Consider the following 18,612-nt stretch of genomic DNA (forward strand, 5'->3'; position numbering starts at 1 on the left):
ATAAAATCATCATTAAACTGGATTATAGGGCAGTGTGAACTCAAATAATCCAGTTCAAAGCAGATACTGTTGAATATCTGCCTTGATGCTCTGGTTATATGACTGTGAGGAAGGGTCGTTAGTGAGGCACTTCTACGCTGCCATATAAAATCCAGATTATCTGCTTTGAACTGGATTATATGACAGTGTAGGTTTATATAATCCAGTTCAAAGAAGATAATCTGGATTATATCTTTAGTGGGGCTTACTTGGTAGTGTAGGCTCACATAATCCAGTTCAAAGCAGATCATATGGATTGTCTGATTTGATAATCTGGATTATATGGCAGTGTAGACTCATATAATCCAATTCAAAGCAAATATTGTCGATTATCTGCCTTGTTATTCTGGTTTATATGGCTGTGTGGAAGGGCCCTACACTGTATAATTAAGGCCAGTTGGCTCTGCTTTAACTGCCTTGGTTCAATATTATAGAATTATGGGAGTTGTAGTTTAGCAAGACACCAGAATTCCTTTGGCAAAGAAGACTACATATATTGTAAAACTAAACTCTCACGATTAACCCCACTGAGTCATCTCAGTGCTCTTCTACACTGCCATATAATTCAGATTATCAAAACAGATAGTCCACATTATCTGCTTTGAACTGGATCATACGAGTCTACGCTGCCATATGATCCAGTTCAAAGCAGATAATCTGGATTTCGTATGACAGTGTAGAAGGGGCCACAGTTAAAGCAGTGTCAAGATGCAGTAATTCAACAGTGTAGATGCACGCTGTGTAATGGAATTGTTCTTTAGTGGAGCTATATCTAGATTCCTCTTAAATCTAGCACTAGGTGTGAATTCTAAGGCCTTCACCAAACTACACATCCCAGGACTTCCTAGGAGGGATCTGTGACAATGAAAGTTGAATCAAACTGCACAGTGAATACCACCAAGACAATTAGCCCCCACTCACTTATGGGGCACATTTCTCTCACTTGCTCCTCCTGCTTCCTTTCCCCCTATTAATATTCCTGAAGCTCTTATCACTTGGACTTACAGAGAATGAATTATCATTATTTTGAATGGTGGTTTGGTGTCTCAGCAAACTAGAACTCTCAGGATTACATAGTTCAAGTGGTGTTAAAATGCATTAATTTTGCAGTGTAGATGCAGCCCAAGTCTGCAAGTGTACTTAGGAGAGCACTCTTTATTTTTCTTGGTGGTGGGCTTATGATTCTGGTTTGATTTCTTAGCAAAGGGGAGAATGGGGCTAGGAATGGGACTAGTGCACCAAAACTTGCATTTTGAACCGGAGATCTGAAGAAGGCAAATTAAGTTTACATATTTTTATTTTTGGTTTGGGAGGGAGGCAGGTTTAGCATTCTGCAAGGATTTTGAAGTAGATTAAAAAAATAAAAACAAATGGTGCAGTATTAGGTGGAGAATGTAAGTGCCTATGTCTTAAAGCAGGTGTATGAAGCTTTTCTGTTAGAGCTCAATCCGAAATGTGACCATACATTCATGTCATTTTTATGTTTGTGGTGGATTTAGGAAATGAATCCTTACGACTCCTTTTATTTTTTAAGGAAAAGAAAACACATTTGAGAAAAGTAGGATCGGTTTACCCATAAGCCACACTCTTTTTATAGGTTTTTCTCTGTGTCTGTCTCTCTCTCCTTTTTTTTCCTCTCCAATAGTTCGGCTTGCAATTTTATTTTATTTTTTTTGCAGAAAACAAAGAAACTGGCAATTTGGTTTTTTGTTACCAATAGTAGCATGTACTTTCCTTTCCAGGTTTCTTGTACCACGGAAGTCTAAATTAAAAGAATGTTGAGAAGACTCAAAGGCTTTCTTTCTAAAAATAATAATTTATAAACAGAAAATAAGAAAATGGTGTTCTGTGTCTATTGTCACCTCTAATTGGGTCAGAAAGTTACAGAAGTTTCAGTTGCAGATATTTGTAATCCAGATTGATTTATTCATTGATTTAATGAAGGCTGTCTTTCACTATGGTGTTAAAATACAATCCATAATGAGTTTGAAGTTTCTACCCCAGTGATGAATGAATTAAAAGTAACTCTTTATTCATAGCTAGATAATAATAATAATAATAATAATAATAATAATAATAATAATAATACACTGTATTTATAGTCCACCTTTCTCCCCAAGTGGACTCAAAGTGGAAAAGTGGATTACATCATATACATTATATACAGGGCTGGGCTTTAGCACAGCAGGTTAACCACCAGCTACAATAAATCTTACCAATCAAAAGACTGTCAGTTCGAAGCCTGTGTAGGGAGTGAGCACCCGACCTTCAGCCTAGCTCACTGTCCACCTAGAAGATTAAAAACAGCTGCGAGTAGATAAATAGGTACCACTTAAGCAGAGAGGCTCTTCGACATGGAGGATGAAGTGAAAGCATTCCCCCCCCCCCCATGGCCAGAATCAAACACAACCTCCAGGACGCCGAAGATGGGAAATGCTTATATACCTCTATCTGTCGTCTGTCTTGTTTGTGCATAACGGCATTAAAATGTTTGCCGTATATGTGTTCTGTGATCCACCCTGAGTCCCCTTCAGAGTGAGAAGGGCAGAATATAAATGCTGTAAATAAATAAATACACAGACACAAGCAAAACCTAGTTACAATGACATACATTAGTGGATCTCAACCTATGGGTCCCCAGGTGTTTTGGCCTACAACTCCCAGAAATCCCAACCAGTTTACCAGTTTATCCATACCTCATAACCTCTGAGGATGCCTGCCATAGATGTGGGCGAAACGTCAGGAGAGAATACTTCTGGAACATGGCCACACAGCCCGAAAGACATACAACAACCCTGTGATCCCGGCCATGAAAGCCTTCGACAACACAGTTTACCAGCTGTTAGGATTTCTGGGAGTTTAAGGCCAAAACCTGGGGACCCACAGGTTGAGAACCATTGACATACATTGAGAAACAAACACACAAACAAAGGCAAAGGCTTCTCCTTTCATTTCCAGCTCTAGAGGCAGTGCTCATCTCTGGCTCTGAGGGAGGTGCTCTTCTCCCTTTCCAAGCCAAGGAGCCTGCGTTGTCCATAGATACCTTCTGGTTGTGTGTCCAGCAAAGCTGCTTGAAGCATCTTTTTGTCTTTTCCCACTGAGGTGATACCTATTTATCTACTCACATTTGCATGTTTTCGAACTGCTAGGTTGGCAGGAGCTAGGGTTAACAGTGGGAGCTCACCCCGTCCTGCAGATTCAAACTGCCAACCTTCAAGTCAGCAGTTCAGCGGCACAAGGGTTTAACCCATTGTGCCACTGCGGCTCCTCTACTTGTTACTTGTAATAATAATAATAATAATAATAATAATAATAATAATATGTCTTCCAACTCTATTATTCGATGATGATGATGATGATGATTATAGATAATCAAGTTACTGTAACATAATGGAGGATAATATAACTCCTTTTGTAAGACAATGGTCTTTGGTTAGAGTAAATAGTGGTGGGTCCACTACCTTGCTGCGTTTGTTTTATCCCAGACTAGCAATTTATAACCATTTCAAAAGGTTATTTACAAGTTATTTTCAAATAATAGAAAAAGGAAAAGCAATTTTCCAAGATGGAAGCTTTTCAACACAGGCCTTAAATGTGCAAGAGATGTCTCCAGTCTGGCAAACTATATATTTGACTATTTTTCTGTTCCTTATCATGGTGACTATATAACCAACTTTTTAACAGGCCAAAGCTCATTCAAGTGACCTTCTAAGCAAATTACACACCTCTTCAAATGTTTTGTTTATTATGCTTTGTTTAGGAAGCACTCATCCCCAGGGAGAGTAAACATTAAATGGGAAATGTGTGAACACTGAAGGGAAAAAAGTCAATAGAGTTGAACCCAGTCCCACTGATGGAGAGAGAAAAAGGCAATGGTCAATTATACTCATTGATAGAAGCAATGGGCCATTCATTGACATCTTGGTAAGTGTGTCTTGGGTACATCTACACCAGCCATGGGCAAACTTGGTCCCTCCTGGTGTTTTGGACTTCAACTCCCACCATTCCTAACAGCCTACCGGCTGTTAGGAATGGTGGGAGTTGAAGTCCAAAACACCTGGAGGGACCAAGTTTGCCCATGCCTGTGCTATATCTTCCACGTCTCCCTTTCCTCCACATTTGCTTCCCAATTTTATTTCTCACCCACCCTTCTTGGCCCAACTCAGTTTTCACTGAGAGCCAATGACCCTCATCTCCCCTGTTAGATGACCCCAATCTCCCTGGGAGTGTTTTGCATCATTAAGTGCCTGTTTATCTAAGTCCCGGACCTTGTTTACTCTCCGGATCTTGGGCTACAAAAGGGTGGACGAGTGGAAAGGGGGCTTGCTAATCTTGCCCATTCTTCAGGTGTGTTTGTTTTTAAACCACCCAAAGAAAGAGGTCGCCCAAAGAGACCCACAACTTAGGAGAAACAATTGCCCACAAATCGATTAGAGAAATTGGTTCAAATGTAAGGTGATCTGCATTGTACATTTAATGCAGTTTGGCAGCACTGGAACTGCCATGGCTCAATGCTATGAGATCCTGGGTGTTGTTCTTTGGAAAGGCACCAGCACTCTTTGGAAAAGTAAGCAAAAAACTTATAAAACTAGAATACCCACAACTCTATAACATTATGCCACAAAGTACAGTTGAGTCTCACTTATCCAAGCCTCGCTTATCCAAGGTTCTGGATTATCCAAGCCATTTTTGTAGGCAATGTTTTCAATATATCGTGATATTTTGGTGCTAAATTCGTAAATACAGTAATTACAACATAACATTACTGCGTATTAAACTACTTTTTCTGTCAAATTTGTTGTTGTACAGTAGAGTCTCACTTATCCAACACTCACTTATCCAACGTTCTGGATTATCCAACGCATTTTTGTAGTCAATGTTTTCAATACATCGTGATATTTTGGTGCCAAGTTCGTAAATACAGTAATTTCTACGTAGGATTACTGCTTATTGAACTACTTTTTCTGTCAAATTTGTTGTATAACATGATGTTTTGGTGCTTAATTTGTAAACTCATAACTTAATTTGATGTTTAATAGGCTTCTCCTTAATCTCTCCTTATTATCCAACATATTCACTTATCCAAGGTTCTGCCGGCCCGTTTATGTTGGATAAGTGAGACTCTACTGTATAACATGATGTTTTGGTGCTTAATTTGTAAAAGCATAACCTAATTTGATGTTTAATAGGCTTTTCCTTAATCCCTCCTTATTATCCAAGATATTCGCTTATCCAAGCTTCTGCCAGCCCATTTAGCTTAGATAAGTGAGACTCTACTGTACTTCAGTTCCGTCTTCAAAATATAGGCCACAGCACCTGTAATTCATCCAAGTACCAGCCAGAGCTGATCCCACTTAGCTGCCAAGATCAGATGGGATCTTATTTATTTATTTACAGTATTTATATTCCACCCTTCTCACCCCAAAGAGGACTCAGGAAGGATCACAATGCACATATGCATGGCAAACATTCAATGCCATTAGACAATACGACATATATAGACAGACACAGCGGCAATTTAACCTTACAGCTTCCGGCTTCATTCCGGCCACAGGGGGAGCTGCTGCTTCACCGTCCACTTGTGACACCGAGTCCTTGATGGAGTATTTCCTCATTCTTCCACATGCTGCTAGAAGGTTTTATGGTTTCGTAAATTATTTATTTATTTATTTATTTATTGGACTTGTATACCGCTACTCCCAATTTGGCTCGGAGCGGTTCACAAAATAGATAAAACAATACAGTTAGCTTTGAATAACAATAAGAGCAGACATAGCCCCAAGTTTTCACCCTTCGAAGGCTTGTCGGAAGAGAAAGGTTTTACAGGCTTTCCGAAAGGCAAGTAGGTCTCGGGTAGTTCGAATTCCAACTGGCAAGGCATTCCATAGATAAGGGGCTACAATCGAGAAGGCTCTCTGCCTAGTGGAAGACAAATGATAGGTCCGGATGTTAGGGACTTCAAGCAAATTTTGGTCTTTGGACCGAACTAATTTCTGGGGCTTGGTAAGGGGATAAGTGGGCCCTCAGGTACGCCGGCCCCAGACCATGTAAGGCCTTGAAAGTTAGTTAGTTAAATTAGCCTCCCCGCATAAAGTGGTACCTAAATTTCCTACTCAACAGATGCAACTGTCTGAAGGCTGCATAGGTCAACAGCAAGCTAGACTATTAATGGTCGGGAGCTCACTCAGACCTGGGCTGGGTTCGAACTCAGTAGTGATTTATTGTAGCTGGCTACTAACCAGCTGTGCCACAGCCTGGACCATTCCAAAATACACTTGCCTGGGGACAAATCCCTGTGTGTCTTCAGGGGGTTTTCTTTGGTGAGTTTCCTTATAAGTTAACACAAGACTCTCCAGCTTAATTCGCAGTTCAAAGCTGTGAGTCGGGGGGGGGGGGGGGGGAGAGAGAGAAGGGCGGAATATAAATACTGTAAATATTAATAAATAAATAAACACAGCCTCAGTTGTATAAGCATTCTGGACAGCAAATTCCGGATTTGCCAATGGTCCAGAAAAATGGAAGAGCTTGAACAAGGTTCTAGGTGATGTAATCCAAAAGAAACCTTTCCAAATGGAGGAATCTGCAATGGTGATAGATGGGTTCTATGTCATTGTCTCCACTCTATAATAGTTTAATACATATTTTAGATGACCTATTAATGGTACCGGACTATTACAAAATAGGGTCAGCGTCAAACAACAGCAACAGAAAACAATTACGAAAAGCAACACTACTTGGAAGATGCTGCATTACCCATAAATATCTGAACCTTGATAAGGTAGGCGAGGAGGAGACCACAAAGGTCACTTCTCAAATGAACTCACTCAAATGAACTGTCAGAGTAACTCATAATAGGACAGCGATTCCATAGGCATTTTGGGACTCTTCTGGAAAGAGAGGCTTGGGGTTTGCTGATATAAATAGCTGGAGCACAGCTCTCTGCTGGCAGGGGATGCCTTGGCTTTTCTTTTCCTTTTCCAACTCCAGATTTAAAAATGCAAAGCTCTGTCACCCTGGGGTCCTCAAACAGCTGGTCTACACAAATCAGCCAGGGGAGGAGGGCAGGGTCCTTCGGCTGTTTGGAAAGTAAACATACCACTGCTCTTTTCTATACATACAGAAAACAAAGGCTCCCATTACTGCCGGCCTCCTCCTCCTCCTAAAGCCCTTTCCCCAATTTCAGCCCTCCAGGCCAAAAGTGCCAAATAGCTTTGTCTCCTTCAGGAAAGGCTCTTTTAAAGACATTGGCTTAGGAAGGATAGCAATTTCCCTTCTGACTTTTCCCTTTAGTCTGTTGGAAGGCCTCACCTCAATCAGTCTTGTAAGAGTCTAAGGTTAGGCAGTTAATTAATCCTAACCCCTCCAAAAAAAACACCTTACACTTGTCCAAGGTCACGGAAGAGCTAGTGAAAGAGCAAGACTGCCATCTTCTTGTCCCTTGTGTCTTCTGTATATTAGTGCCTTCAAGTCCTATTTATTTATTTATTTACATCACTTTTACCCCGCCTTTCTTCCCCCGAAGGGACTCAAAGCGGCTTACAATAAATAGGCAAAGTTTCAATGCCTAAAAAACAATGTAAACACAACAATTCATATAAAACAATCTACAAAACAACAATTCATATAAAACAGATACCATTGCAAAATAAAATCACATTATATAAAATTTTAAGCATGTCCAAGATTAGAATCCATTCATCCAGAATCCTCAATAAATCTTTGTACAGGTCATGTATGACAACCTCATTGATTTCATAGGGTTTTCTTAGACAGGTGGTTTTGCCAGTTCCTTCCTCTGAAATATAACTTACTGGACCTGGGATTCCTTGACCTCTCCCAACCAAGTATTATTATACCTCACAACCTCTTAGGATGCCTGCCATAGATGTGGGCGACACGTCAGGAGAGAATACTTTTGGAACACACAGCCTGGAAAACATACAACAACCCTGTGATCCAAGCCATAAAGCCTTCGTCAACACATCAAGTATTATACTATTAACCAAGGCTGACTCTGCCTAGTTTCCTAGATTAGATGACATCTGATGCCTTTAGGGCAGTGGTTCCCATTTTTTTTTACCAGGGACCACTCTCCAACACCAGTACCAAAAGGATTACGAATAAGTTTTTGGTCAACTTTAGATTTGGTTTGGTTATTTGGGGTGCTGATTCAGAAAATTGCATTGTATAGACCACATCAGCTCTAGTTTCTGATACAGAACATATGCCACCCAGAAGTCGCCATCTGCTCACCCACAGAAAACCATATTTAATAATCTAGAGTTGATGTGGTCTATCCAAAGCAATTTTCTGAATCAGCATCTCAAATAGCCCTAGGAACAGGCCTAAAAATGAAGACATCAAGGCGCCTCCACTTCCAGGCTCCACATGGCATGGCTCTGCTTATGGGGAGTGAGGAGGAGGAGAAGCAGCAGTCAGGAGGCCTTTCATGGGTAGTCAGACTCTCCCCTCCTGACATCCCCATTGCTCGGCACTATAAGAGGGTTTCACAGAACCAGTCACTCTCATTGCAATGATGTAGTAGCAGTGAGGCCACAGACCATATTTTAGTTCTTGGTGTTGGGAATCACCCTGGACTACTCAAGTCTAGATGTAGTTAGATAGATGATAGAGTTAGATTGAGGGAATCCTTTCCCTGTTTCCAAAGCATGCCTAGATAGGCTTTACTGTGTTTCACTCTATCCTGTTTACGTCACATCCCTTACTTTGAAGTTAGTAGAAATGTGAATCTCCAGGGACACTAACTTCTCATTAGTCAGAATGTCTTTTATGGCCCCAGTAAACTGGACCATGAGGTTGGAACCATTTTTGTTCACTCTTCTCCCTTTGTTCTTCTAGCTAACAAGCAGCATCTTGCTGTCTCTCCTGGCAAGATGTAACTATTTAGATGTTTGTTATTTTTCCTTTCTTATTTTTTCCTTAGAAACCAGTCTAAAGTAGACTAGACAGCTCCCAAGCCTTTCTATCTACAATGGAATTCTTTTTACCTGAATAAATACTTTTTGAACTTTTACTGAGACTGTGCACTCCATTGCCATCCTAGGTTGAAAGGCTTCTCTTTGCTCGCCCCATGTAAGTAACTGTTGCATTTGAAAGCTTTTGCTTTTGCTACTCTGCTGTATTTTGGTGGAAAACGGCTGGCAAATTAAAGGATGAAGAACTTCCCAGGGATCCTATCAAAGGCTGAGACAGTTTTGCTTCTGGAGTTCAGTTTCTTCATCCTATGCATGAACTATTTACTGTGTTTTTTTTCCATTGATAGAGAACTCTCCAGGGGCCCCGGTGGCACAGTGGGTTAAACAGCTGAGCTGCTGAATTTGCGGACCAAAAGGTCGCAGGTTCGAATCCGAGGAGCAGAATTAGCTCCTGCTGTTAGCCCCAGCTTCTGCCAACCTAACAGTTTGAAAACATGCAAATATGAGTAGATCAATGGGTACTGCCCCAGCGGGAAGGTAACGGTGCTTCATGTAGTCATGCCGGCCACATGACCTTGGAGGTGTCTACGGACAACGCCAGCTCTTCGGCTTAGAAATGAAGATGAGCACCAACCCGCAGAGTCGGACACAACTGGACTTGATGTCAGGGGAAACCTTTACCTTTACCTTAGAGAACTCTCCTGATACTTTAACTACAATATTGTGTCCTTGTCTGGTACAAGAGGAGGTCTATGGGGGGTGGCACCATGAGTTGCTGCAAAAAGTGGCACCAACCGTAGTTGCATCACTGGAATTTTTGTGTGTGTGTCAGGAGCAACCTGAGTTGCTTCTGGAGTGAGAGAATTGGCTGTCTGCAAGGATGTTGCCCAGGCCAACCCCTAGGCCACTGGAGGGTCCGCATCACTGGATAAAAGCTGGCAAATTAGAGGAAGGCGAAGAAAATGGACTAAGGATCCTGTTGAAGATTAAGTCAGGGATATTTTTGGGGTCCAACTCCCTTCGTCTTGTGCATGAGATGATTGCTTGCTACGATTTCCAGTCATTGTGAAAGACCTCACCTGAAGGATGCAGGTAAATTATCCTTTGGGATAATCTGAAAGCCACCTGAGAACCTTTCTTTCTCCACCTTGCTCTCCCTCCCCTTCCTTTGTTTAATCTCTCTTTTTCTCCGGCACTGAACAGAAAGAGAGAGACAGAGAAGAAGGTATTCCATTACTTCTCTCCTGCCCAGTTCTGCCCCCTCCAGCCTTCCTCTCCCTGAGAGATTTCACACTGGGCTGCCCAGCCAAGGAAAGACAGGCAGGAAAGAAGGAGAGGCCAAGTGATTAATTTTACCTGCTTCCTCTCCTCCACCCCCAGCAATCACCTGCTCACATGGGGAGGGAGGGAGGGAGGGAGGGAGGGGGGCAAAGGACTGGCCACAAAGAGCAGGTAGCCCTCTCCACATCCTCAAGCCTGAGAGACTCATTTGTTTGGTGACAGCTGAGTGACAAGGCCTGAAACCGGAGCTCCCTGGGCTTAGTCTGATGGAGGATAAAAAAGCCCTGTCTCCCTCTCCCCCGCCCCTCCTTGCCTGCCCCACAGTCACCACCAAACATTTCAGGAAATGAAAGTTGTAACTGGATCCCCTGTCCACTTGCTCGCCCACATCTCCGCAGAGAAAGACAGGCAGGCGCACAAACAGGCAGCACAAGCTCCAAGGAACCTCCCGGGGGTTTGATGCTGCCCAGAGATTAGAGGAGGAAAAGAGAGACATAGGTTTTTAAAAACCTTCCACTTCTCTCCCCACAACTCCAGTCTGTCTCTTAGGGACGCTTTGGAGAGCAAGGACTTCGGAAGGTCACCCCAAGTGTTGCTTTGGGGGAGAAATAGGATATTTGCATTGTGAAACCTTATTACGGTTCAGGTTCAGAGTTTGGGAATAAACGTCAGGATAGAATACTGCTTGAACATGGCCATACAGCCCAAAAAACTCACTGCAACCCAGTGATTCCAGCCATGGAAGCATTCGACAACATATTGGAAGGAATGTTTTTGTAGCAGAGGGGCTTACAAACCCGATCAAGTGGACTTTAAACTGAGTTGTGTGGGGGAGGGTGACAATATTATTGGGAACAGTACAGTAGAGTCTCGCTTATCCAATCTTCGCTTATCCAACGTTCTGTATTATCCAACACAGTCTGCCTCCGATCAGGATCCACAGCTGTTATTCTAGACAGCAATGCGCAGTGGGGCAACACAACCAATAACAACACAAACAAGTGACAGACTTGTTGTAAAAAATGATGTTTTGGTGCTTAATTTGTAAAATCATAACGTAATTTGACATTTAATAGGCTTTTCCTTAATAATAATAATAATAATAATAATAATAATAAATTTATTTTTGTATGCCGCCTCCATCTCCCCAGCAGGGGACTCGGGGCGGCTCACATGGGGAACAAGCCCAATATAATCACATAAAATCATAAAATAACAATTTAGACATCAGGCAACACAATTTAAAAACAATTTAAATAAGTCATAGTTAAAATTGACATAGTTAAAATGTTAAACAATCATCCGGGCATTAAAGGTCCAATATAGGATAACATCTGGGCGATAATCAAAACTGATTTAGGGAGTGTCTATTACAAATACGACATACATCAAATAGATACAACAGGTAGAGAAGATAAATCTGAACGGGAATCAAACTAAAAAGTAAGCAGAGCAAGTTTCAGTGTAGATATGGAATCTCTCCTTATTATCCAACATTTTTGCTTATCCAATGTTCTGCCAGTCCATTTATGTTGGATAAGTGAGACTCTACTGTAGTTTGTCAAGGCCCAGATGAAACCAGGAATAGTCCTGGTTTGGACCCCTGTTCCCAGAATGCTATCTGGGGGATTTTGGGAGCTGTAGTCCAAAGAAAGAACACTGATGGTCTAAACCAGGGGTCCTCAAACTTTTTAAGTGGAGGGCCGATTCATGGTCCCTCAGATTGTTGAGGGACCGAATTATCATTTGAAAAAAAACACACGAACAAATTCCTATGCTCACTGCACATGTCTTATTTGTAGTGCAAAAAAAAAAATAACACCCCACAACAATCATTTATTTATATATTTATTTGCTACATTTATACCCCACCCTCTCTCACCCTGAAGGGGACTCAGAGCGGCTTACAAGTTGTATGTACATACAATATATTATATTATTAGCATAGTACAATATTAGCATTATATATTACTATATTTTACTATACCATTATACCGTAATATTATTAGTAATATTACATTTAATATATAATATATAATTAATATTATTATATTACTAGCTTTGCCCGGCCACGCGTTGCTGTGGCTTATGGGAATCCTTTGTTGGCCAGGTGGAATAGCATTGAATAGCCTTGCAGTCTCAAAGCCTGGCCATTTTCTGGAGTACCTGGAGCTTTTTGTTGTATGAACGTAGAGGCATGGATGAGGGGTTGTGCTGCCAAGTTTAGTGTTTCTGGGATGTGTAGTTTTGTTGTTTTGTCCTAGGCCGAAATTTCATTACCCTTTTATATATATAGATACAATATTATTATATTGTATTATTATTATTATTAGCCGCCCTGAGTCCCCTATTGGGTGAGAAGGGCGGGGTAGAAATACTGAAATAAATAAATAAATAAATATTATATTGTATAACATTATAATATTTATTATCAATATTATATGTATACACAATATATTATATTATTACCATATCATTCATTTACAATATTTCATTTACAATATTGGTAAATGAAAAAACAATACAGTATTTAAAAATAAAAATAATTTTAACCAACATACTGTAAACTTATCAGGATTTCAGTGGGAAGTGTGGGCCTGCTTCTGGCCAATGAGGTAATCAAGTAGGATTGTTGTTGTGCCTTCAAGTCATTTCAGACTTTGGGCGAGCCTAAGTCTAAAACTGAGGGCGGGGGCCAGGTAAATGGCCTTGGAGGGCCGCATCCGCCTAGTTTGGGGACCCCTGGTCTAAACCAAGATTATTCCCAATCGTGACCCCTTTGCACCCCAGAAAGTTTTACACAACTCTGGATATATAGATATAAAATAGGTAAAAAATTCAAACATTTACTGATAATAAACCAGTAGTTGCAAGGCTTGCAAAACAGGTTGATTTTCCTTTTTGTGGAGTACAGCTGAAGCATTTTCTACAGACTCCACTGCCAAGCACTGCATGTTGTTGCTAACAGATGTGTAGAGTCTGAACCCATGTGCTGTTCATGAGTTTTATTTGTATTGCCTTCTCTAACCAGGTATGAGTGGCTGTGGCGCAGGCTGGTAAACAGCTGCTGCAACAAATCACTCTGACCATGAGGTCATGAGTTCGAGGCCAGCTCGTGGCGGGGTGAGCACCAGTCAATTAAAAATAAAATATAGCCCCTGCTCGTTGCTGACCTAGCAACCCAAAAGATAGTTGCATCTATCAAGTAGGAAATAAGGTACTTATAAAAGTGGGGAGGCAAGTTTAACTAATTTACAACGTTGGAATGAGGAAGTGCCATCAGAGTGGATGATGAAGCAGCTGCTCCCCCCTGTGGCCAGAATCGAACATCCCCTCAGGAGAAGGTTAAATTGCCTCTGCGTCTGTCTGTCTCTGTCTCGGTTTGATGTGTTTATGGGCATTGAATGTTTTCCCTATATGTATATAATGTGATCCGCCCTGAGTCCCCTTCGGGGTGAGAAGGGCGGAATATAAATACTGTAAATAAATAAATAAATAATTGTTCTGTTTTACCAAATAATTTACTGTGATGCAAGGGTGGCCAATGTGTTGCTCATGGATGCATATGGATCCTATACATTTTTAAGGCCCCAGAGTTTTCAATTCCAGAAAAAGGGGATTTTGGGTGTGTGAGAGGGAGCTAGCATGGCATACTGGTTTGGGTGTTGAAGTGCGACTTAGAGGACCAGGGCTAAAATGCCCACTCAGATATGGACATCCACTTTGGGCATGTCACACTCTCTCAGCCTTAGAGGATAGCAAAGACAAACACCCGCTGAACAAATCTGGCAGCAATCATTTTGTTTAAGCAAACAGAAATATACTGGCATGGAAACAAGCACTTTCACACCTTATCTCCAATAATGTTGTGGTGCCAATTTGGTGTGCCTGTTCTTTGGATCAGCCTTCCATACTGATTCACTTGACCTCACATCCCTACCCATGTCTGCCCTGCACAGCACATGTGTGCTGTTTGATGTTTACTTTTTTGATGCTGCAATTGCACAATAGCGGTTTCAGCACTTCTTGCAAAGAAAGAGTCCTGTCGTAATTGCAACCTGCCTCGGCAGCGCAATTACAGCAAAACATGTTTTTAAAAAAAGAGGAAACAAAGTAAAAATGATGTTGTGTATGTACATAATGATGTCCTCTTTGTCTGGACATTAGAAGTGGAGTGACTTCATCCTGCTTGGGGATAGGAAGAGGCAAAGAGAAGAACCAGATACACTCCCAACATGGGATTGCTAGCAGATTGGAATGAAATGATTGCACCAGAAAAAAAGTTGAAGAGCAAAAATATTGGAGTCATTAATGGGTTTTCCCTCATCAATGAAAAGATGTGATCCAGCAGAAAGACAGTGCAACAACTGGGAGAGTTGGAAAGTTATTGTGTGATAAGTTCCAGTTTAATACACCATTAGTAAGCTACACCTCACACCTCTGAGGATGCCTGCCATAGATGTGGGCGGAATGTCAGGAGAGAATACTTCTGGAACATGGCCATACAGCCTGGAAAACATACAACAACCCAGTAAGATAAAGGTTTTCCCCTGACATTAAGTCTAGTCATGCCCGACTCTGGGGGTTGGTGCTCATCTCCATTTCTAAGCCAAAGAGCTGGTGTTCTCCATAGATGCCTCCAAGGTTATGTGGCCAGTATGATTGCATGGAGCGCTGTTACCTTCCTGCCAGAGCAGTACCTATTGATCTACTCACATTTGCATGTTTTTGAATTGTTAGGTTGGCAGAAGCTGGGGCTAACAGCGGGAGCACACCCCACTCCCCGGATTCAAACCGTTACCTTGCTGTAATTGCATTTTACTTCCTTGTGGTATAAAGCCCTTAGTTATACATCCTTGCAGTAATGAGTGGCAGGCAGACAACCAATTGTTGTTGTTATAATTAATAATAATAATAATAATAATAATAATAATAATAATAATAATAATAATAATTATTATTATTATTATTATTATTACCCACCTTATTTCCCCAGTTCCCATTCCACTGGAAAGATGAGAGTTATAGCTAAGACTGTTACAAGAAAAAGAGCATCTCCATTACAGATCATTACTAGAAAAAAACTTGTTACTAAGTAACTAGTTAAAACAAATTATTAATTAGCTCTCAAGTAAAAGGCTTATTCTCCCACATTAAGATCCTTAAATGCATTTAGAAGTTGCAGGCATTAATAGCTGTGTCAAACGTATTTCTTTTACTACAGGTAAAGATTTTTTGTTACATCTTTGAGACGCAAAAATGCTGAAAGAGGCTGTGAATAAGGAGGGCAGAGTTTTCTTTCTCACATGGGGAGCATGACTCCCAGCCCAGGCATTTAAAAAGCTTTGTGGTTTTGATTTCCTGGTAAGAACAATTGCATATCAATCTTTTGTGCAAGACACACACCGTTTATCTGAAATTCAGTTTGCAGCTCTTGTTTATCCATCAGGTCAACATGGGATCCTATGCAGTGAGGCAATGTGTACAAGAGAATTCTCTTTCCGTTATTTAAGCAGCCGCATTTTATTAATGGATAAGTCGAAAGTATTTTAACATTGTTTAAGTTATGTTAACATATTGTCTTGCCAAGAATGAAAGAGGTTTAGCTGTAGTGGTTTGAGCATTGGACTATGACTGAGGCAAAAGCAAATACCCTCTGAACAAATATTGCCCAAAAAACCCTGTGCGAGCTTCATCTTAGGGTCGCTAATATACTTTTGGATTGACTTCAGGTCACACAACAACAACAACAACAACAACAACAACAACAACAACAACAGGTTTAGAGGTGGTACACCTTTTGCAACTGTAATCTGCAAGAAAATGTTGCAGTATGAATTTTACCAAGTGTTCAAAAATGGGCCATCTAGTCCAACCCTCTGCCATGCAGGAAAAACACAACCAAACTCCTCCCCCACAAAACTCTGCTGCTTGCAGCGATGCGCAGCTGCGGAAAGGGGTGACCGGCTGGCTGAGGATGCAAGCGGCAGAGTTTTGTGGGGAAGGAGTTGCCAAGCTCATTCATCGCTATGATAAGTGCCTAGATTTGAATGGCGACTATGTTGAGAAGTGGTATTTGGGTGTGGCTTTCAACTGCATATGGTAAATGTTTTCTCCTATACTTTGTTAATTTTTAAGTCCAAAACGTAATCTACTTTCTGGATAACCCTCTTATATTTAGTTTGCAACTGCAGCAACAGAGCAGGACATATAGCTTCACTGCGCATGGTTGCATTCATGCATCCGCTGTAAGCATATAAAGTGCACATGAACATTGCAAGAGGTGCATTGCTCATTGAGAAACACATGCACATTTGTCCACATATGCAGTGGTGCAATGTCGTAATTCACAAACAAAGCCACATTTGTGCAAGTGTAATATAACTCTTGAGAGTAAAGTTACGCTCCGTCTCCTAGATGTACAATCTTGGCAGTCTTCATTATACACACATCCTGCTTTTACATGGAGTTTCCGGTGGTCCGCCATCCAACTTTCTGGGTAACTGGCACTGACAGATCATTTGCTTCATACTACATAAACAAATCTTTAAATTGCAACCAATAAATAATATGTGCATGCAATATTACGGCCAAGTGCGAAAGCGAGAGACTTTTTGTTAGCCCTTCAGCACCCGTCCAATCTGTATTGAACCTAAAAAAACACATGCAACACTCAGGGAAAAAATGTTCCTGTAAATATGCCAGTGATTTTTAAAATAGCAGCAGAATTCTCATTGGTACGCTCCATAAACCTTGCTGAAAGTCCAGGAAGTGGGACGCACTGCTAGGCGATGCTCGCTTCTGCGGCTGTTTCAGTTCATTGAGGAGAGAAAATATAAGACTACACTCAAGGGCCCAATGAAGCACAGCCCTTTATTTCTGTCCTCTAAATGGACGGTGAAAAGCGTGAAGCAGGAACAGGTGTCCCAACTGCAGCACCTCGAGGGCCGCTTTTGTTCTGCGTCCGCTTTTGCGCAAGTGTTAGCGCTATAAAATAAAGGGGATACATCATAAATATTACTTACTTATGTTATAGGGATCATACTGGTCTCTTGTTGCAACAGCTCCACTGGCTGCCGGTTGTTTCTGGGTACAATTCAAAATACAGGCTACCCTGTTTCCCTAAAAATAAGACATCCCCAGAAAATAAGACCTAGTAGAGGTTTTGCTGAATTGCTAAATATAAGGCCTCCCCTGAAAGTAAGACCTAGCAAAGTTTTAGTTTGAAAGCATGCCCAGCGCCCACCAAACAGAACACCAGAGCATGCAGGATTGGTAAATGTACACACCAGTTGTATATGGAAATAATGGTAGCAACAAGAAATTATTGATAGTTTGTCTGGTTATGTTGGTTTGTGATGACAACTACTGTACCATATATAATAAATGTTCATTTTTTTGTTCAACAATAAATGTGAATTCTTCATCATGGAAAAATAATACATCCCCTGTAAATAAGACCTAGCACATCTTTGGGAGCAAAAATTAATATAAGACACTGTCTTGTTTTCGGGGAAACACGGTATGACCAATAAAGCTCAATATGGCTCAGGTCCAAGCTGTTTGGCAGACCGTATCTCCTAGGTCCAGAAATCCACAAGAGGAGTCCTTCTTTCCGGGTGCATCTACATTGTAGAATTAATGCAGTTTGAGTTTGACACCACTTTAACTGCCATGGCTCAGTGCAATGGACTCATGGGAGTTGTAGTTTCACAAGGTCTTTAGCCATCTCTGCCAATGAATAATAGTGCCTCACCAAACTACAACTGTTTCATAGCATTGAAACATGGAACTTAACTGGTGTCAAGCTGCATTCATTTCACAGTTTATATCAGGTATGGGCAAACTTTGGCCCTCCCGGTGTTTTGGACTTGAACTCCCAAACACCGGGAGGGCTGAGGTTTGTCCATGCCTGGTTTAGATGCATCTTCAGTCCTGATACCTTTCCAGGCATGGCTGGAGGGGACTCAAAAGAGGGTCTTCTTGGTGGCTTCCCCTAGGCTCTGAAACTTTCTTCTGTGGAGGTAAAATAGCCCCCTCCAAAAGACCTCTGAAGATGCCATTAGCCACAGATGCAGCTGAAATGTCAGGATAGAATGCTGCTTGAACATGGCCATACAGCCCAAAAAACTCACAGCAACCCAGTGATTCCGGCCGTGGAAGCATTCAACAACACATTGGAAGGAATGTTTTTGTAGCAGAACCTGATTAAGTGGACTTTAAATTGAGTTGTGTGGGGAGGGTGACAATATTATTGGGAACAGTACAGTAGAGTCTCACTTATCCAACCTTCACTTATCCAACGTTCTGTATTATCCAACACAGTCTGCCTCCAATCAGGATCCACAGCTGTTAT

Source organism: Anolis carolinensis, chromosome 1 (assembly GCF_035594765.1).
Source record: "Anolis carolinensis isolate JA03-04 chromosome 1, rAnoCar3.1.pri, whole genome shotgun sequence".
Taxonomy (NCBI): domain Eukaryota; kingdom Metazoa; phylum Chordata; class Lepidosauria; order Squamata; family Dactyloidae; genus Anolis; species Anolis carolinensis.